Raw genomic sequence first — 4658 nt, forward strand, 5'->3', positions numbered from 1 at the left:
TGTATTGTTGGTTCCCAGGTGGAGGCTATGAAGATTGGAGCTAAAGAGATGAAGAGAGCTTACAAGGATGTGAAGACTGATCAGATAGAAGTAACTAATTTAATGTGATTATATCAGTTCTCTCACATTATACGCTGTGGAGCTTCTTCATCGTGTGTAATGTGGTGTAGGACCTACAGGATCAGCTGGAGGATATGATGGAGGATGCCAACGAGGTTCAGGAGTCTCTGAGTCGCAGCTACGGAACTCCTGACATAGATGAGGATGACCTGGAAGCAGGTAGGGGTGTGGATATAACAGCAGGTAGGGTAGGGGTGTGGATCTAACAGCAGGTAGGGGTGTGGATCTAACAGCAGGTAGGGTAGGGGTGTGGATATAACAGCAGGTAGGGTAGGGGTGTGGATCTAACAGCAGGTAGGAGGTGTGGATATAACAGCAGGTAGGGTAGGGGTGTGGATCTAACAGCAGGTAGGGGGGTGTGGATCTAACAGCAGGTAGGGTAGGGGTGTGGATCTAACAGCAGGTAGGGTAGGGGTGTGGATCTAACAGCAGGTAGGGTAGGGGTGTGGATCTAACAGCAGGTAGGGTAGGGGTGTGGATCTAACAGCAGGTAGGGGTGTGGATCTAACAGCAGGTAGGGTAGGGGTGTGGATATAACAGCAGGTAGGGTAGGGGTGTGGATATAACAGCAGGTAGGGGTGTGGATCTAACAGCAGGTAGGGGTGTGGATCTAACAGCAGGTAGGGTGTGGATCTAACAGCAGGTAGGGTTGGGGTGTGGATCTAACAGCAGGTAGGGGTGTGGATCTAACAGCAGGTAGGGTTGGGGTGTGGATCTAACAGCAGGTAGGGTTGGGGTGTGGATCTAACAGCAGGTAGGGTAGGGGTGTGGATCTAACAGCAGGTAGGGTAGGGGTGTGGATCTAACAGCAGGTAGGGGTGTGGATCTAACAGCCGGTAGGGGTGTAGATCTAGCAGCCGGTAGGGGTGTGGATCTAACAGCAGGTAGGGTAGGAGGTGTGGATCTAACAGCAGGTAGGGTAGGGGTGTGGATCTAACAGCAGGTAGGGTAGGGGTGTGTATCTAACAGCAGGTAGGGGTGTGGATCTAACAGCAGGTAGGGGTGTGGATCTAACAGCAGGTAGGGGTGTGGATCTAACAGCAGGTAGGGGTGTAGATCTAGCAGCAGGTAGGGGTGTGGATCTAACAGCAGGTAGGGGTGTGGATCTAACAGCCGGTAGGGGTGTAGATCTAACAGCAGGTAGGGGTGTGGATCTAACAGCAGGTAGGGGTGTGGATCTAACAGCCGGTAGGGTAGGGGTGTGGATATAACAGCAGGTAGGGTAGGGGTGTGGCTCTAATAGCAGGTAGGGGTGTGGATCTAACAGCAGGTAGGGGTGTGGATCTAACAGCAGGTAGGGGTGTGGATCTAACAGCAGGTAGGGATGTGGATCTAACAGCAGGTAGGGGTGTGGATCTAACAGCAGGTAGGGTAGGGGTGTGGATCTAACAGCAGGTAGGGTAGGGGTGTGGATCTAACAGCAGGTAGGGGTGTGGATCTAACAGCAGGTAGGGGGTGTGGATCTAACAGCAGGTAGGGGTGTGGATCTAACAGCAGGTAGGGTAGGGGTGTGGATCTAACAGCAGGTAGGGTAGGGGTGTAGATCTAACAGCAGGTAGGGTAGGGGTGTGGATCTAACAGCAGGTAGGGTAGGGGTGTGGATCTAACAGCAGGTAGGGTAGGGGTGTGGATCTAACAGCAGGTAGGGTAGGGGTGTGGATCTAACAGCAGGTAGGGGTGTGGATCTAACAGCAGGTAGGGGTGTGGATCTAACAGCAGGTAGGGGTGTAGATCTAGCAGCAGGTAGGGGCGTGGATCTAACAGCAGGTAGGGGTGTGGATCTAACAGCAGGTAGGGGTGTGGATCTAACAGCCGGTAGGGGTGTGGATCTAACAGCCGGTAGGGTAGGGGTGTGGATCTAACAGCCGGTAGGGTAGGGGTGTGGATCTAACAGCCGGTAGGGGTGTGGATCTAACAGCCGGTAGGGGTGTGGATCTAACAGCCGGTAGGGTAGGGGTGTGGATCTAACAGCAGGTAGGGTAGGGGTGTAGATCTAACAGCAGGTAGGGGTGTGGATCTAACAGCAGGTAGGGGTGTGGATCTAACAGCCGGTAGGGTAGGGGTGTGGATATAACAGCAGGTAGGGTAGGGGTGTGGCTCTAACAGCAGGTAGGCGTGTGGATATAACAGCAGGTAGGGGGTATGGATCTAACAGCAGGTAGGGGTGTGGGTCTAACAGCAGGTAGGGTAGGGGTGTGGATCTAACAGCAGGTAGGGTAGGGGTGTGGATCTAACAGCAGGTAGGGTAGGGGTGTGGATATAACAGCAGGTAGGGTAGGGGTGTGGATCTAACAGCAGGTAGGGTAGGGGTGTGGATCTAACAGCAGGTAGGGTAGGGGTGTGGATATAACAGCAGGTAGGGTAGGGGTGTGGATCTAACAGCAGGTAGGGTAGGGGTGTGGATCTAACAGCAGGTAGGGTAGGGTGTGGATATAACAGCAGGTAGGGTAGGGTGTGGATATAACAGCAGGTAGGGTAGGGTGTGGATCTAACAGCGAGTGAGGGGGTGTGAACCATAACTGCAGGTAGGGTAGGGGTGTGGATCTAACAGCAGGTAGGGTGTGAATCTAACAGGTAGGGTAGGGGTGTGGATCTAACAGCAGGGTAGGGTGAGTGTGGATCTAACAGCAGGGTAGGTGGGTGTGGATCTAACAGCAGGTAGTGTGGATCTAGTAGGGTGTGGATCTAACAGCCGGTAGGGTAGGGGTGTGGATCTAACAGCGTTGGTGGGGTAATGGATCTAACCCAGCCGGTAGAGTGTGGATCTAACAGCTGGTAGGGGTGTGGATCTAACAGCCCGGTAGGGTAGGGTGTGGATCTAACAGCAGGTAGGGTAGGGTGTGGATCTGCACAGCAGGGCAGGGGTGTGGATCTAACAGCAGGTAGGGGTGTGGATCCTAACAGCCGGTAGGATAGAGATAATGGATATAACAGCAGGTAGGGTAGGGGTGTGGATCTCACAGCAGGTAGGGTAGGGGTGTAGATCTAACAGCAGGTAGGGGTGTGGATCTAACAGCAGGTAGGGTAGGGGTGTAGATCTAACAGCAGGTAGGGGTGTGGATCTAACAGCAGGTAGGGTAGGGTGTAGATCTAACAGCAGGTAGGGGTGTGGATATAACAGCAGGTAGGGGGTGTGGATCTAACAGCAGGTAGGGGTGTGGGTCTAACAGCAGGTAGGGTAGGGGTGTGGATCTAACAGCAGGTAGGGTAGGGGTGTGGATCTAACAGCAGGTAGGGTAGGGGTGTGGATATAACAGCAGGTAGGGTAGGGGTGTGGATCTAACAGCAGGTAGGGGTATGGATCTAACAGCAGGTAGGGGTGTGGATCTAACAGCAGGTAGGGGTGTTGATCTAACAGCAGGTAGGGTAGGGGTGTGGATCTAACAGCAGGTAGGGGTGTGGATCTAACAGCAGGTAGGGGTGTTGATCTAACAGCAGGTAGGGTAGGGGTGTTGATCTAACAGCAGGTAGGGTAGGGGTGTGGATCTAACAGCAGGTAGGGGTGTGGATCTAACAGCAGGTAGGGGTGTGGATCTAACAGCAGGTAGGGGTGTGGATCTAACAGCAGGTAGGGGTGTGGATCTAACAGCAGGTAGGGGGGTGTGGATCTAACAGCAGGTAGGGGTGTGGATCTAACAGCAGGTAGGGGTGTGGATATAACAGCAGGTAGGGGTGTGGATCTAACAGCAGGTAGGGGTGTGGATCTAACAGCAGGTAGGGGTGTGGATATAACAGCAGGTAGTGGTGTGGATCTAACAGCAGGTAGGGTAGGGGTGTAGATCTAACAGCAGGTAGGGGTGCGGGTCTAACAGCAGGTAGGGTAGGGGTGTGGATATAACAGCAGGTAGGGCTGTGGATCTAACAGCAGGTAGGGGTGTGGGTCTAACAGCAGGTAGGGTAGGGGTGTGGATCTAACAGCAGGTAGGGGTGTGGATCTAACAGCAGGTAGGGGTGAGGTTATTGGATCTAACAGCAGGTAGGGTAGAGGTGTGGATCTCACAGCAGGTAGGGTAGGGTGTGGATCTAACAGCAGGTAGGGGTGTGGGTCTACAGCTGGTTGATGTTTGCATTGTGTGTTGTCAGAGCTGGATGCCTAGAGGATGATGTTGTTGTGTGTTGTCAGAGCTGGATGCCCTAGGGGATGATTGTTGCTGGATGATGACGGTTCCTACCTGGATGAAGTCCTCTGCCCCCTCCATCCCAGAGGGCATACACAACGACAAGAAAGTAAAACCAACAAGGTAAAGACACAGCCACTTGCCTGCACAAGAGCTGACCTCCAACCATTGAACACCTTTGTAATGCAAAAATGGAACATAACTGCAAGCCAGGCCTAATCATTAACATCAGTGTCCCGACCTCACTAATGCTTGTGGCACAGACCAAACAGTCCCACTTGGCAATGTTCCAACATCAGAGTGAAAGCCTTCCCAGGAAGAGTGGAGGCTGACCTTGGCAACTAATGTTCAACATTAGTGGAAAGCCTTCCCAGAAGAGTGGACGCTGTTATAGCAGCAATGTTCCAACATCTAGTGGAA

General features: G+C 53.0%; 1 pseudogene; it reads left to right on the forward strand.

Moving 5' to 3' along the window:
* The first annotated feature begins 6 nt into the window (after positions 1–6).
* LOC124030491 lies at positions 7–4361 on the forward strand (annotated as a pseudogene).
* Positions 4362–4658: the final 297 nt, after the last annotated feature.

The sequence above is a fragment of the Oncorhynchus gorbuscha genome, unplaced genomic scaffold, assembly GCF_021184085.1.
Source record: "Oncorhynchus gorbuscha isolate QuinsamMale2020 ecotype Even-year unplaced genomic scaffold, OgorEven_v1.0 Un_scaffold_12102, whole genome shotgun sequence".
In the NCBI taxonomy this organism is placed as follows: Eukaryota; Metazoa; Chordata; class Actinopteri; order Salmoniformes; family Salmonidae; genus Oncorhynchus; species Oncorhynchus gorbuscha.